This window comes from Rhinolophus sinicus, chromosome 14 (assembly GCF_057876585.1).
Source record: "Rhinolophus sinicus isolate RSI-liver-muscle chromosome 14, RSI-T2T, whole genome shotgun sequence".
Taxonomy (NCBI): domain Eukaryota; kingdom Metazoa; phylum Chordata; class Mammalia; order Chiroptera; family Rhinolophidae; genus Rhinolophus; species Rhinolophus sinicus.
The window spans coordinates 52,234,297-52,252,501 of record NC_142514.1 but is presented as its reverse complement, the minus strand read 5'-3'; positions in this window follow the sequence as shown (position 1 = coordinate 52,252,501).

Genomic DNA, 18,205 nt, shown 5'->3' with positions numbered 1-18,205 from the left:
TGCTACACCTGGTTTTGGCATTTCTCGTGGAGTGACTAGAGTTCCTGGAGCACACCCAGAAAAGAATAGTGGGTGTGGAAAGAATGCAACAGAACGTGGGACTTCCAAGTATACCCCTGAAGCATGGCACATCCAACACAGCGTTTGGAAAAGGTAACAAAGGAGAGGTAGCTGATTCTTCTCTTCAATGGGAAATACACTTGAATCAAAGAAAATTCTTAGAAAAGCATTATATCCAACTGTTGTACAGCCCTTTCTCAATAGTACTGGGTGGATAGAGCACCAAGGACCATTTCAAAGTAGTTCTTGCCTAGACACTACAATCTGTACTAGGCGGCCACTTGGGTTCCCCAACTGTACAACATTTCTTAAACCTGGTACTGTAGAAATGGTTGAATTGCAGGTCTAAAGTAGAAGTTTCTCAACCATGGGAGCACATGATAAAATCTCCTGGGAAATGTTTTGTCAAACTACACAAACCTGCCCAGTGTCAAGTCTACACCCTCGAGATTCTGAGGCAGCTCCCTTGGGCATGGTTGTGAGCCACATATGGGGAATGGACAAGGGAAAAGAATGGCGTAGGTAACTGAATGGCACTAATTGTATTCCGTCCCTTTGTTAATAATTGCATTTGCTTCTTAGGGTTGGACTTTCACTTTGGTCCATGTCCCTGAGAGCAGACCCTTAGCATAGATCAATAGTTTCACACGGCACATCTTTTGGTCTTAACGAATGAACACCTGATCTCACAAGGCTGACCTCACTCTTACTATAACTTCTTTACAATGTGGTGTATCTCCACGATAGCAATAATCCCCAAAAGTTCCACAAAATACTCATTCCTGGGTTTTCCCTTTTTTCCCTATATTTTTTGTCATACAGTCTCTGCATCCTTTTCATCCCACTGACTGTGATTGTTCCTTAAATATGATAATTTCTGGGCTTCTATTCTTAGCCATCTGCAATATTAATTCATCTGCTGCCTCTTAAGAGTTCCTAACCCAAGTTACTAAGCTGCCTGATATATTAGTAACCTAACACTATACCAGACAATCAAGCAACATGCTCCAACAGATGAAAACTTACCCTACATCAAACTCAGTCTTTTTCTCATTTTTCCTCATTTTGGTCCTTTTACCTGCATCCCTCACTAAATTGTCATATCGTTGTCTACCTAAATAGTCACAGACACATTGTTAGATCCTCTGCCTCACATTTAATGCTGCAGTGTCCGATTAATGTTACTACCTACATTTCCCTCACTCTTCACTGTCAAGTTTCTATCACAGATTAGAACCTTATGTTCTCTCTGATGACACCAGTGAGTTCCTCCACCCAGGCCTCCCAGTCTCTGGACTATATTTGCCTCTTTACCTGGGAGGATTATCTACCCCTTCTCTAGTCCAGCTTTTTTTTTTTTTAATGAGGTTTTATGGCAGAAGTACTTGTGCAATAATCCTATCAATCTTAATACCTACCTTCCTCCTTCCTGGGGAGCATATGTTTCTGGAGGGAGGCAGGTGTGAGAACAGTTTCAAGTATAATTACTTGTACCAGAATGACTGCTGTTTGCCACTTTTAGGCCTGTTGCTGAGCCTACCCCTCACCTTACACTTATGAGTTGTTTCTGGCAAGGGTCCTGGTGATTCTCCTGCATTCATGCTTCCCAAGACTCTATGCCTCCCCCTCTCCTTCCCACCATCCTGAACTCCCACACCCTCACTGGGTCTATCAGCTGTATCTGTAATGAACTCTAATTGTGAATGAGTTTATGGACTTTCTCATGGGGCTCCTAAGATCCAGACAAATCAGGGAATGTGGCTGGCCATCTGTTTGTGTCCCTAAGCATCCTATCCCAGTTAAGGAAACAGCCTGCCCAGAGCAGTTGGAGGATTTCCAGCAGGGTGTTTCCTAATTCCACTTGCAGGCACACCAGGGAGATACGTCCAGTCCAGCCCGACACACTTTATTACGCACATTTCCCTAAAGCTCTGGGATAACAAAAAGGAAGTTAATTCAGAAATCTGATTCACAGGTCATATTTTATTCATCTTTAGTTGGTGGTCCCTGAAACACTCACCCTCTTTAGGGGATAAAGGGCCCACAGAGGTTTAAACTTAACCAAAGGACAACAACATTAGAATCCAGAGCAACACAAGAAAAACCTAACATCTGTTCAAGACATTAACACACGCATAACATAATCACAGTTTCCCTCCAAAAGTGCCCACTGGCTGCTGGATGAAGTCCAAATTCTTGAGCAAGGCAAAAAAAAAAAAAAAAAAAAAAAAATCCCCTTGGCAACAACCAGATGTTCTAGTCTCATAATCTGCCTCCCCACCTGGTCCCCTCACCAAGCTTCCCCACCCTACACTACATCATGCTAAACCACCAAGCATGTCATGCCCCCCTCCCCACCTGACTCACTGCCGGTGTACATTCCACCTGTGATACCTGAGAAGCTCTGCCACATTCTTTCTATGATAGGAAACTGTCATTTTTTTCTTCCTAACTTTTCTCGGCAGTTTTCTCTTTGTTTTCTAGGCTTGCACCACCCCTTTAAGGAGTTCGAGGTAGTAACTATTAAATTGTTCATTGTTTGTATGTATGACTAGATTCTACATGGTTTGGAGCTAATATCAATAAGTGTTTTATTGAATCTTTCTGGTGTTTTCCTCATAAGATTCCAATCTTCCCTGTGATGTTAACTCACAGGCTCAGAAAGTTACTGATTATTTTGTCCTGATGGCTTGAGGCTTAAAGAACAAGAACGGTAAAGGCCTGGCAAAAAGTGTTCTTATCCTGGCCCACAGCAGGCTTCACAAATCAATTACAACATTCACTCCCAGAGCCAAGTGTTGCAGGCTGGGTTCTTTGGAAGCAGACACTCAGACAGATGGAGTGTGGGTACAGGATATTGATTAGAGATTAACACTGTGGAAGGCAGGGGGAGGAAATACGATTAGGCAGAGGGAGAAATGGAATGTGATACAGGCCTGACAAAGGCTCAGACAACGCCCCCACAAGCTCCGGAGCATCCATCCATCAGAGTTCTTCTGCTATAGGCCAAAAATGGCTGGACCTCCACATCCTCACCACACTTAATCACTAGATGGAGGCTGCCTTGGGAAGGGCATGACCTTGGCTGAAATGATTCTCTGCAGCTGAGGCAGACCTGAAGCAGCTGAGTGCTGGAGGCTGTCTGCTGACTGCTCTTCCAGAAGCTGGGGCAAAAGATCCTTCCTTAAAGAGTGAGCTGGGTGGCACATCTTGCCAATACAACTCCCAAAAGTGGCATTGGGCTTTTTCTCTGAACAGCATCTGCACAGATCAAGTGATGAGAGTTGGCAGGTAAGATGACATCTGACATTTGAGGGTGCTACCCACCCTCAAAATTTTGACCCAAATCTCAGGTGTTTTCCTGTTTGAACTTTCAAAATTGTACCCCTTTTCCAAAGTTTTTGAGCTAGGGACAAAGCATCTGTATTTAAAATTCAAAAGTGCTATTAACATTGAAACAGCTATAATACCAATAAAATAGCACTTACAGCAGTTTTACATTTTTTAATTCTTTTTTTGCCAGGAGTGTCTGAGACAGCTCTTTCTTTCCTCTATATCTAGGCGATTGCAGGAGAAATTAACCCTTATTCTTTAATGTAATTTCTATGCTGTCGTTTCTTGCTCCCCATATTTTCCTCCTTACTCTTTCCCCTTTCCTGCCCCCATGACCCCTCACCGTCAATCTATCTTGCTCTCTCTCAGGCTTTATTGCCTTTTCCTCCCCTCTCTTTCTGATTTCTCCTTCTTTCCTTTCTTCTCTCTCCCACTGTAGTTTTAGTCAAAATTAATCAGCCTTGACCATTGTGAGGTTGATGTCCTGATCCATATCTTCGTCCTAGAAGATATTCTAAAAAATAATACTAATTTCCAGTTAAAACATTATAAGGGAAGTTAAGAGGAAAAGAAAATAGTGAAGGGAAAGCCATAATTTCATCCTTCTTCGTCATATTTAAATTTTAGACTAGAAGCATATTCCATGGTCTGCAATACCACAAGCACCTCAAGTAGCTCCAGGTACCAAGGGATGTGTGATAAACTGTCCTTGATCAACGATAATCAGTTCCATCCCGGTCAGGGAATTACAGAATCTGGTGAGGACATTTGTCGGAACAAGTGCAGATGTGTGTAGCCTAACAGTGTTTTGCTGAAGTTGTCACAGTGAACTCCCAATTTAATGTCAGTATCTACTGAAATGGAGTTGAAAATACTTGCAGTGCTGAATCACACTTTAAAAAATGTCTGGGTTTCTGGCCACATTTAACTAAGATTCATCAGTGAGTGGGTCATTTCTTTTTGCTTCCATGATAGCAGGGACTCAGTCTACCTTCTGTTTATTCCTAGCTGTGTGATATAGTCATTTTAAGACAAGTTTTGTTTTAATCCACAATATTGCTTTTAAGGATTTTCTTATAGCATCGAGTGGTAACATTATTGGTATGAGTAAGTTATGTGTGCCTGGGTAAATGATAAATATGCCTATTGTCCATGTACCTAACCTTCTAAGAGGGCTGGACCCAAGGAAAGCATTTGGTTTCTGCTTATCAGAGATGAAGGATAAAATAAAAATGGAAGATAAAAATGATAAAGAAGTAAATAGTTTTACATAGCAAATAACTTGGAGGTTCATTGATGGGAATAAAAAAGGTCTAGGATCTGGCAGAAAGAGAGAAAAGAGTAGAAAGGGGAGATGAAGTTTGAACAGCTACCATAAAAAGTAGCAATTTTTCAAAAGGGAGGTCTCAATAAAGGATTTTTAGGAATATTTGCTGTGACAGGCTATAGATTATCCACTTTGTGGTAGTGAAGAAAATTTCAAGCAAGACTACCAAAATTCAGTACCTGAAAGCAGGAGTCAGCAAACTGATTTCGGCCCAGGAGCCAAACCCAACCTGCCACATTTTTTTTTTTAAACCGCCAATGAGTTAAGAATGTTGTTTATATTTTTGAATAGTTGGGAAAACCAAAATAAGAATAATACCTTGTGCATATGAAAATTATATGAATTTCACGTTTCAGTACCCATAAATAGTGTTACTGGAACACAGCCATGCTCATTTGTTTATGAATTGTCTATGGCTGCTTTTGCACTATAGATAACTAAGTCACATGGCCCACAAAGTCTAAAATATTTATGTCTGGCCCTTTAAAGAAAAAATTTGCCAGCCACTGCCTTACAGCAAAAACTGCTTATTCTTGTGGATCTGCCGACTGACTGAAGTAGCTCTGCTGATCTAGGATGGACTCAGACGGGCAGCCCTGCCACCTTCACGAAGACCTGTTGATTGTCTAGAGTAGTTCTCCTGCACATGTATTCAATCTAGGGCCCCAGTGGAAGGGGAAGAAGCCACCTGGGGAAGTTCTCCTCACGGTAAAAGCAAAGATGCAAGATGACGGTCAAATGAAAATGCCACAAGGCTAAAGTCAGAGTAAGAAAATACACTCTACCCTTAATGAAGCATGGCAAGGTTGTGGAAGCTACAAGAAATGAAGAATCAAGGCCAATAATTCAAAGTCCCAAAAGCACTCAACCTAGGACTCCAAAAAGTCTAACCCGATAATGGCGTCAGGCTCGAAGTTGAGGATCTTATGATCTCTATCAGGTGTAAATGTAGTTTCTCTTCATCCAGAAACCTATGATTTAAAAACATAGGTTATCCCTTCTCCTCCTCAGCCACTCCCCCACCAAATGCACCCAATATACAAATGTTGGAAAAAGGACAGGCTGATCAGAGTAGCCATTGTTCCAATGAGCAATTCTGAAAACCCGACTGACTAAATGCTGCCTACTTTGGGATAGGAAATACTTGTTGATCAGGTCCTGATTCCAATACCTGGGAGTATATCCCATGTCCATTGTTATCCACAGACTTTGGTTCCATCCTCTGTGAGCTACTTCCCTGTCTATCAACCTCATTATCCACTTCTGATGAAGGCTTTGGAAAACATGCTGGCTTGTTATGGGTTTTCTAAATTTTTTTATTCTAAATATGCATTTGCCTATGAAGTCAAACAGTGTACATCATATGAAGACCTCAAGTGACCATTTTATTTTGGTTCAGGTCTAAATTTTATTAATTCTCCTTTCTTAAGTACATACATAGAGGTTACTTATTAGACACTTTTATTATTATTAAATTTATTGGGGTGACATTGGTTAGTAAAATTATATAGGTTTCAAGTGTACAGTTCTGTAATACAGCATCTATATATTGCATTATTTATTCACCACCCAGAGTCAGTTCTCATTCCATCTGTTTTTGACTACTGAGCAGTTTTCTCATCCTGATTCCTGCTTCTAGAAATTTGAGGGCCCAAAGTCCTTTACAAATCTCCAACAGTCTCAGTTTCTTTCAGCTCCAATTGTTTCTTTCTTCAAAACTTTATTGATTACCTATATATTTGATGCAAGTTAACTCCATTTGTCAAAAGCCACCCTTAAAACCCTTAAAACTCATTTTTAGACATGCTTCTCTCTTATTTAATTTGGGCCACCAGGCCTCCATGGCACTACAAGTTTATGCTTTCTCAAAACCATCTCAGAGGTCTTAACAAAGATTTTGACTCTGCTTCCTTAGTTTGGCATATGTCATCAGGTTCTACGTAATGTTCATGCGTTTGATTTAATCTTTGCCTTTGAACTCAATCTTTTACTGATTCCAGAAACTAGACATAAGAAACCATTTTTAATTCTCCATCTCTGCAAGCTACATTCCCTCTAAATTCTCCTTGCAAACTATCTAGTTCTTATCTGAGCTCATTTCTTTCGTGTATGGAATTTATCAAATGCAGTTAAAAACAACCGTCCTACACTCTGAACAATCTGCTTGGACACCACCTTTCCCAGGTTTACAACTACATGAGGTATTTTATCTATCTTCTAAGTTACAGTAAGTGACACATTTAGCCAGTGCTTCACCAGTATTTTATACTGTTAGTATCAGTTAACTATCACCAAGTTAAAAGTACATTGTTTTAAAAACTCAGTGCCTTAAAAGAGCAATCATTTCTTCCCATGGATCAGCAGTTCCGCTGGAGTGGTTCGACTGATCTTGACTGGGCTGAGCTGGGAAGCTCTGCTCGTAAATACAGTGTCTATGGTAGCTCTGCTCCCCATGTGTACCTCCTAGATGAAACTGAAGAGCTCTTCTCATGGTGATTACAGGGCACAAAAAGGCAGATGGAAACCCACAAGGCTTCTTAGGCCTACAGATGACACACTGTGACTTTCACTTATGTATCGCTGAGCAAAACAAGTCACATAGCAAAGCCCAAAGTCAATCGGTAAGGAAAAATACTCCACTCATGCTGAGACAGTGGCATGGGTATGGATTCAGTGACAAATCAAAAATTGGGGACGAGTCAATTTACCACAAATATGTCCATAGATGTTTGAAAGATATTTGATAAAATTCAGAAAGAATATCTAATAAAAAATGCTTGGTGAAATATAAACGAAAAAAGCAATAGCAATCTTTCCCTAAATAACAAAACATCAAGGTTGTTTTAATTAAAATTAGGGAAGAGTGTATAGAACTTACCTTTATGACTTCTAGGGAATATAATAAGACCAAAAAAAAAAAAAGAAGAAGAAGAAGAAGAAAGAGAGGGAAAGGACAGGAGGAAGAGAAATGAGGAAGAGGAGGAAGAAGGGGAGGGGTGGAGGACTAGTTCTATTCAGTAGAAAAATGAAGGATTATTTAGTAAATGAGAGCAGCACTTATACAGAGGGTGCCCAAAATATGTATATACATTTTAAGAAAGGAAAAAACTATTAAAATTGTAATACTCAATATACACCAATAACAAATGATGAATACAAGTCACATTTGACTTCTGCAATTACAAGAGGTGCTCACAGTGGTTACCATCAGTGTCCAGACACTTCTGATTACAGCGAACTACTGCTTGAGAAATGTTGACCAAAGTGTCCCCTTGTGTACATTTTTTTGGCACCCCCAGTATTATACGAGGAAAAAAATACAGTTGAATCCCTGTCAACACATATAACATATAAAACTTAAGTAAAAAAAAGCCAAAATGTATAAAAGATTTAAATGTTAAAAAACATAGAAACAAATATAAGGAAATCTTGGAAATAACACACATAATTTTTAAGTCTTTTTGTTATGGTAAAAGAATATATAATATAAAATGTGCCGTTTTAACCTTTCTTAAGTGTATAATTCAGTGGCATTGGTTTTATTTATAATGTAAAACCATCATCATTTTTGCAAAATTTTTGTTACCCCAAACTCTTTACCTCTTAAGCAATAAATTCCCATTACTCCCTGCCCCCAACCCTGGTAACCTCTAGTTTCTGACTCTATGAATTTGCTTATCTATTCTTGATACTTCATATTAGTGGAATCATATCATGTATGTCCCTTTTGTTTCCGGCTTATTTCATTTAGCATCATATTTTCAAGGTTCATCCATGTTGTAGCACATCAGAACTTCATTCCTTTTAAAGACTGTCACATTTTGTTTATCTATATATCTGTTGATAGACGCTTGGGTTGTTTCCACCTTTTGGTATTGGGAATAATGCTGCAGTGAACATTGGCATATAAGGATTTGTTTGAGCCACTGTTTTCAATTCTTTTGAATATATGCCTAGGAGTAGAATTTCTGGGTCATATGGTAAGTCTATGTTCAACCTTTAGAAGACCCACCAAACTATTTTCCATAGTGGCTGCACCATTTTATATTTTCACCAGCAATGTATAAGTGTTCCAATTTTTCCATATCCTCACCAACACTTATTTTTTTTTAATTATAGCCATCCTAGAAGGTATGAAGTAACACATAATTTTGAATGAAGTAACTGTCTTAATCAGAAAAAAAAAAATTGACTACATTCAAATTTAAATTATTTTGGAAAACTCATTTCATTGTATTACAATTATTGTTGAAAAACCACTTCAAACAAATTCAAAAGAATTATGTTATATTTAGAAAAATCATAATGTGGATGATGAGGAAAAAGGAAAATATGTGTACTATAAAAGGAACTGTTTCAAAATGACAAGAAATGACAAAAATACAAAAGACAATTTGACAATTAGTAAGAATACACAATTACAAATAGTTAAATACATGACAAGGTACTCAAATTCATTATTATTCAGGGAAATGCAAAGCATAATAAGAATTTACATGCGCCTAACTGCCACACATTCAAAAGAGCAATGATACCCATTGCTGGGCATAATAAGGAGAAGGGAGAAAAGGCTACTCTCATGTGTAGTTGGTAGAAATGTGAGGTACAACAGTTTTTCTGGAGAACAATCTGTAAAAATCTCCTAAAATTTTCCATTCAAGCTACCATATAATGCAGAAATTCTCCTTCACTTGGGTGGTAGGGAATGCAGATCTTAGTCCATATATACAAGAATGTTTAATTCATCATTATTTTCAGAGATCAAACATTTTGAAATAAAGTGAATTCCCATCAATATGTCCATAGTTTAATATACTCTATTAATACCAGAAACTATTATGTAGCCATCAAAGAGAATTAATTAGTGTGACTTGGAGAAATGTCCACAAAAGGATTGTGGAGTGAAAAGACAAAGTAAAGTATCTATATCATTTTCTCATTCTTATTAAAAAATAACAAAAACTCCACTTTAAGGATGCATGTACATCAGTATATGATTCTGTGAAAAATATGAAAGGCTACATAGTAGGTTCAATGGAACAGAACTTAGAAACAGACTCTGGTATATATGGGAATTCATATGTTATAAAAATACAAATTGCTAATGAGTTGAGAAAGAAAGGATAATTCAAGAAGTGGTGCTGAGACAACTGGCTATACATATGGAAGAAAGTTAGGCAACTATCTTGTACTTCTCTAAAAATAAATTTTGTGTTGATTTAAAAGCTAAATATAAAAAAAGCAAAGCTTTCAACATTTAAAACAACTTGTAGGCAAATATGTTCTTGATATCAGAAGAGAATTTTTTAAACAAGACACAAACAAGCACAAAAGATAGAGGAAAAGATAAATTTAAATACATTAAAATTAATTTCTGTATATTAAGAGACATAAACAAAATACAAATATAAGCTACAACTGGGAGAATATGTTTGCAATGCAAATTACCATCAAAGGATTATTATCTAGAATATATAAAGAAAAAATAATACTCAAAAGTGAAAGAAAACAGGAAAAAAGTGAACAAAAGATAAAAACAGGGAATTACAGAAGAAAGCTTGAGTGACCAATAGTCATGAAAAGTTCCTTGACATTCCTATTAAAATCAAGAGAAATTCAAATTAAAGCCATAGTTACATATTCTTTCATAGTTATCAAATTGGCCAAAAATTAAAAAGCTGATACTCTCAAGAGCTGACAGGGATGTGAGAATAGCAAAGCACTTATACAGTGACTGATGTTTAATCAAATTGCAAATCTATTCACTAAGACCCCACCGTTCCACACGGTGGGATGTGCCCTAGATAGACCTTCATAAGTGGCCATGAGGAGACACGTATAAGGATATTGTGGCAGAGACTGACTGGCACTTCACTAAACATATTTCCTCCTTTTCCTGGGCATATGCTTAGACTAAATGTTCTCACCTCCTTACCATTAGATGCCCCCTGCAACTAAACTCTAGTGAATAACAGGTCAGGGAAACTAATGTGCAGCACATTCAGTCCTGCCTCATAAAAAAACAGCCACACAATCCCCATGTGCTTTCTCTTCCACTGGCTTGAAGCAAACAAGCAGAGACTTGGAGAGCCATATGATGAAAATACTAGTCTTAACATGATGGTACCTGGGCCATCCTACCTGAAGGAAAGCCTCCACCAATCAAACTCATGAATTTTGGCCTTTATGTGATACAGGAATAAAGTTCTATCATGTTTGAGTCATGATATATTTGGAGATTTGTAATCAGAGTTGCTAATGTTCCTTCCCTAATACAGATGCTTATTATTGTTCATGATATACATCGGAAAAGCTCCTCAGCATAGGAGTTGGTAAATTGTAGGACATTCATGGAATGTAATACTATTCCAGAGTTAAATTAATGTACTTAATCTATGTGTATAAATATAGGTAGACCTCAAAAACATTAGAATTAATTTTAAAATGTACGTATACAGTTTTAGATGATGTATTCACGTTTATCAGCATGTCACCTCGTTTCTCAGTCCCAGTTCCTGCATCTATGGTATTTTATCAAATCTGAGGTATCACTGAATATCAGATGTAATATTTTATATACAAATAAAAAAAACACTACCAGTTAAACCATGAAAAAAATACTTTCTTATCACTTTGAAATTCTATTTAATAGTTATGGAAAGAGCTCTTAGACTTCAGTATACATAACTTTTTATAATTTATCACACAGCTATATAAAAAAGGAAAATTTAAGCAAACTATGAAAAATTGGTTAAAGTCCTTCTAAAAGATTTTCACTTTCAGACTCCAACTCTTCAGACTCAGTGTCATTTGATGGCCGTTTATTCCTACACTATAATATTTTGTGTGCCATCAAAATTATTGTTGGTGCAACAGTTCAAAGAAAAAAATGCTAAGAGAACTAAAGCCTTTATTTAGTGGTGGACTTCTAAGCAGGCCTTGCAATTATGTGGAACTTCCTTGCTTGTGAAACTTCGGGAATGTTGTTAAACATTTCCTATACATCTCCTCCTCTACCCTTTCCTCACAACCATTTAGCTTAGAATAAGGATTAAAAGAGTGTTCTACTATTTTCTCTGGAATTTTCTCCTAAACCGATGACACTCATTCTGTAAGTTCTGATGCTGGTTCTTTTGATGTTTACAAATATACAGGCAACAGCCATGTCATCAATGCCATCTGACTGACAGTAGCTTTTCCTTGTGGAAATTCCTTAGGAAATTTATATGTTTCTGAAATACAAAATCTTGTGGAAAATCAATAGAAAAAAACAGGGAAAGTATTATATTGCTTCTGTGAAAATTAAAGTTTAACAACCAGTGGAGAACCATACTAATCAAATCCTTGTAGTTGTTGACATGTTATATGTGAGTCTGTGGCCCTTACTGCAGCTAACAGTGAAAAAAAGTAATTATTAAGAAGTTTATAAGCAAAGGATTTTCAGATAAATCCTATCAGTGGTGTTCCAAAAATTAACAAAATTTGGGTTGTTAAATCAGTGATCTTGACATGTAAATCTGTATAGAACTGTTCACCTTGTGAGGAGAATAACGTTATGTTATTCTAATACTACCCAGTAATGTTCACTGGCATTGTGTAGTGTTTGGATATTTGCTATAGGTAGATTTTATGTAAATACTTGAACAAAAGAAATGCAACAGAAAGGAGATGTCAACATTGTTGCAGAGCATTATGATATGAAATTAAAAAGTGATCTAAAATAAGAAACAGCAAAAACAATATTAATTTCAACATCAGAATCAAGGGCAGCTGAAAAAACTTTTCACTTTGTTTTTAAAGAGCTTATATGAAGCAACATATACCTTAACAACAAACTTGACAAATCTGAGGTTGCTTTGGACATATCTTAATTCAAGCAAATTAACATCAATGGAAGATGAAAGAAATTTTTTTGAGTCTGGCATATTTGTCACAAAACAAAGATCAAGATTATCAGATGGGGACAGTTAATGCTTTGTGTTTTAAAATGTCACTTTAAGAATAATAACTTAAATATTAAATACATAGTATAATCTTTCTATATTTTAAATGATATTTATTTAGTTTCATAAGTGTGTCCTGTTATAAAATGTTTATATCAGGTAGAGATTTATGGGTTATTGCAATATATTGATTCATGATGTCAATAAACCATGCATTTTCCTATTATTTTTAAATAGGAAATCTCTGAAACTCTCAGTATAATTCTATTACAGAAAAATGATTCACTGTTTATTATTATGGTCATGCACTATTATTTAAAACACATATATAATGTGTTATGAAAAATGCAGAATAATTTAAGGGAATTCCTAAAAAATTGCCAGAAATTCTGATTTTTTATTTATGAATCCCAGAGACATATCTATTGGAAATTTAGAAATATTAGCCAACAGCAATAATAATATATATTGATTATAAGATATATCTCAATTTTACTGATGCTAAAATGTGAAAAAATATGGTGTTAGAGTCAAGGAAATTCTAAAACATAACCTCTCTCCCTATCCTTCTAGTTCTAAAATATTCAGTGAGCTTAGGGTTTAGAATTTTCTAGGAAATAGAGCACATTAATAATTGCCCAGAATGTTAGTCATGTCTTTCTCTCTTTTTCTTCTGTCTTCTTCCTACATTGTTGTCCTAATGAACATATTTTCTGTTTTTCGTTTTTTTTCTATTTCACCTGATAACCACAAAATCTATATTGCCCTTCCCTGGAAATGTCCTCAATAGTTATAGTCTCAGAAAAGAGATTCAAGTATTTTCTGAGGGTTGAATAGTAGTGAGCTTTGGGATTACTCCAGATTGTAATAATATAAATATAAAAAAAGAAAGTTTATCTTTACCTTGGAGTTTTAGTTAGATTCATTACTCTTCATTGTAATCTCACTCTTAGGAATTAGGAAAACATAAACTTACATGGCAGAAGCAAAGTATAAACAGACTTAACTAAATAGTCTTTAATATCTACACGTCTCTGTACTCTACTCTTCGTTAGGGAATCAAAATCCAAAAATGTCTTTGCTGATACAAAATTGTTGATTCTAGCAGTTGTTTGTCCCAGAATTTTAATCCCAGTCCCGTCCATCACTCTCTTTTGTAGTTATAGGACAAGTCACTTATGCTTAGTTGTTCCTTCTCTAAGAAGGAAGATAACTACATCTCAAAGGAGTTATGTGAAATTTGCTGGTTAATATTTGCAAAGTGTTTGGTGATTAAAGGGATTGTCAAAATGACAATTACTGTTATAGAAACCAGCACAGTTAAGGGGTCTAACTGAAAGATTGGCACCTGCAAAATTTTAGGTTGGTTGCAAGCATTCTCATTATTAGAGAATGGCTGCTTTCAGAAAGTGTATATTTAAATATTAACAACATTTGGGGATCAAATACTCCCAGAGATAAACATATGCTTTGAATCCACAATTACTTCTGCATCTTCCCTGTGCCTTTTCTATGTCTGTATTTTTAAAATTCTGTAGGTGAAGGACTGGGGTTCAGTCTCAAGGTCATTGAAGTGGCTGCTATTTTATTAGTATGCTCATTGAATGTGCTATAGGAATGTAATGTAAGGCATTAATATGTACACACTAAATAAAGCCATACAAGCTGTGGCAAAAGTTATTTATGATGTTGAAATTTTACCACTTATGGAAATAAATAATACAATGTGTGTGGATCTCTGGAAACAATGTAACTTATTCAACAGAAGCAGTAAAAGAAATCTAAACAATTCTGTAATTCTATGAGGAGGGTAATTTCACTGATGACAGCTTTCCATAACTTTACTCTTCTAGATAACACATAATTTTTTATTCTTTATTTTATTACTATTTTAAATTGCATTCCTTGTTGGAGTTTCACCTTTTACTAATAATTCTTCAGGAAATATATTTTCACTGTTTTTCATATGGCAGTTACTGCTGGCAGTACCTAGTTGAAACCAACAGAATTACAACTCTCTTCAATATCCCTACATGACTTGGGTAATATTTCAGTTTAATCCAGTGGCATGAATTGAGCCAGGAACAACCATTTCAATTTCTACTGCAGTTTGTTTAGGCTTAACATGGACTAGCTATAGCTACCACCATATTCTTTCTCAGTGAACCATATTAAATTGCTTACAGAGACCTGCTCAGAAAGCCAAAGACATGGCTTTACTATTCTCGTGACATGCTTTTGCCTAATAATCATGAAAGTTCTAAAAAGAAATCCACTACAAATGCCCCCAAAAAGCTCTTTACTACCACTCAGCAACCAAGTTCCAGGAAGAGAGTTAAATAGCTATTAAGATTTCTTTACTTTTATATAACATTGTATTTAGTACAATATTCCTTAAAAAACAGAAAATCTCGTCTGTTTCCCTGTAGCCCTGTCCATAATAATATGACTGCTATATACTTAGCAGTTAAAAGACTGAATGAATGTGCAATGATTCATCCATATTCTCGATAGTTCTGGAATTAAGGCCATTGCTTTACAAATGGCTGCCTGAGATTAAAAGAATTGTTTATAGCCATAGAAGCAAACAGGTTGGATGCGAAACGAAAAGACCTTAAGTAAAACAGGGCCATGTGCTTTATAAAGCCTATTTATTTCCCCTTAAACCATATGGATGCAGCTGTTTGTACCAAAAACCCATCATTGTTAAGGATATCGTCCATGAACTGAAACAACAGATTTTGCCAAGACGAACACATAATATAGCACAGTAAATGTTGGTCAAGTGAATGAATGAATGCCTATGGTTATGACTTATTCCTTCTATTAATAGCTGGAGACAAATACACACCACTACACACAAAGTGAAGAATTATATAAATTGTTCTGATTAAAAAAAAAAAACAATGAAGGTCTCAAAGCCCTTTTTGGATAAATTATCACGATAGCTGTTCCATCTATTGCTCAATAATCCTAGCTTGTTTTGAGCAATATTGTGAATAGAAAAAGCATGATAAGTGAACCCCAAAAAAGGAGAAGGTTGAAATTCTAGTCCTGGCTTTTCCATTAATTAGCTTTGGGTGCTGGACAAAAGACTTCACCAATCTATGTACTAGGCTCCTCTATGTAGAATGTGGAACTATGAGTTATTTGATGTTATTACCTGTTCTAACATGTTGTGGATCTATGTGGGGAGCATGATTTGCTAACTGTCACAATATAGAAAAAGATATTTGGATTAGTTCTTGTTACTTCTTTCACATCAGCTTATAACCGTGTTTCCCCGAAAAATAAGACCTACCCAGATAATCAGCTCTAATGCGTCTTTTGGAGCAAAAATTAATATAAGACCTGGTATTATATTACAATTATATTATAGTATAGTATATAAGACTGGGTCTTACAGTAAAATAAGACCTGGTCCTATATTAATTTTTGCTCTAAAGACGCATTAGAGCTGATTGTCCAGCTAGGTCTCATTTTTGGGGAAACACGAAATTATCAATTACTTCTTAGTCATCATTGACCAGATTTGAGCCATTAACCTATTACTCACTTATTTAGCAGATATTTATTCCTACCTATAACGAAGTACTGGCCTGTTAGCTACTTTTTTGCTTAACTTTTTTTAAACGCCTAGTCCTGTGTCCTCTTATATTTTCATTTTCTTGTGAGATGCCACTGCTTGCTCAAGTGTACAGTATGCAGAAAAAGAAAATTTGCTTTATTTTTATCCCTGATGACATAGCCATGGAAAAAATAAGATGAAGAAATCACTAGCTATCACTCGGTAATGCTGCACAATGTTGAAAAATTATACTATTTATTATATTGAAATGTGTGTGGCTTTCGAGGAAGTCACACTCTTTTCAAATTATTGAGGCCGACCTATCCTCACTCCTCTGAATATTCAATTCTGGGGCACAGATCAATGCACTGAAGCGTCATGATTCCCTGAAGAGCTTTTAGTACACTGGTAGTGCCACTTCTTCATACTCAAAACCTCTTGGGGAAAAACTGCTACATGTATCATCTGCTTAGTTCTGCTCTCTTCCCCTTTTAAACTACTGATTTCTGCTCCTAATTTTGCATGAGCAGGAATATCTTTTAAACAGATGTCTTCTTCATTTTCTGTTATTCTAATAATAACCAAAGACACTCCTTGGGTCTTGTGCACTTATCAGACTTACAAGTCTTTAAGCCTTTATTAAATTTGTTCTAAAACCCTTCTTTATGAGTCTATGGAATCAGTTTTTAAGACACCGTCCTAATTTAAAAAAAAAAAAAGAAAAGAAAAAAAAACTGCCCAAATTACCTATGTAATATGAAAATTAAGTATGATTTTGTATTTACAATGTTTTGGTTTGGGTTTTAATTTGACAAGAGAATGCATAATAGTATTAACAACAGATAGCTTTCTATTTTGTAGAGATTAGTATTTAAGTAAGTTTATATTTCACAATACTTATCAACTAAAAGTTACTGTGGCTTGGGGGTTGAATTCAAATCAACAGATTTTATTGAACTCTTAATAATTGTAAAGACACACATGGAAAACTGACTAGAACTTCCTGTTTTCTAGACTCTTATAGTCTAGTAAGAAAGATAAACCAAGTTCACTCACAACTTGACTAGAGTCAAGAAAGGACCAGAAGAGAAGTACAAATTCTAAGTTCAAAGGAGAGACAGAACATCTAGGTAAGAGCCTCGGGAAAGGTGGCTTTTGAGGTGGGCTTTGAAAAGTGAAAAGGATTATAACAAGTGAGAATAAATCATTCTAAGAGGAGAAAATACAGAAAACAAAAGCACAAAGGCTGAAATGTGTGGGGCATAGTTGAAGAACAGCAAGCTGATAATTTGGTTGGATAAACGTAGAGTTTAAGCAAGTAATGAGAACTGAAAATGAAGGTTACATTGTGCTAAATATCTTTTTTAATGATCGAAATATTATGTGATGTCATATTATTTTATTATGTATTGACCCAGGTTTATATATAAATATTTCACCAGATCCATAGTCATTAGAGCCAATGTTAGATACAGTAGTTATAATTTCCTAAATAATACCCCTTCTCATATAATTAATTCTAGAAATATATATATTGATGCACTAAGAATAGAACTTTTGCACAATTAAGAATAAGGAATTCTCCAGGGTTTAGGAACTTAAAATCAAATTAAACAAAGCTTAAATTAACATAACAGACTTTAAGTTAACCATGAAACATGGAAGCTGTACATTTATCTCCACACCATCATGAAACCCTACTAAAATGATTGAAGAAAAAAAAAGAATAAAATCAAAGTGATAAAATGAATAAGAGAAAAAACAATAGCCAATGAGAAATGGCAACAATATTTCAGAAGATTAGACACAGCTAGATGGCTAGTAACTGAATATGATTTGAGTTTTCTATTGTTTGTTAAGTGACTGCTAGAGGCAAAAAGTGAAGGTGGGTATAGGAAATCAAAAGAAGCAAACTGATTCATGCCACTAGCCCCACAAGGCTTAGGAATTAGAAATGCTAGGTATTTTTGAAGG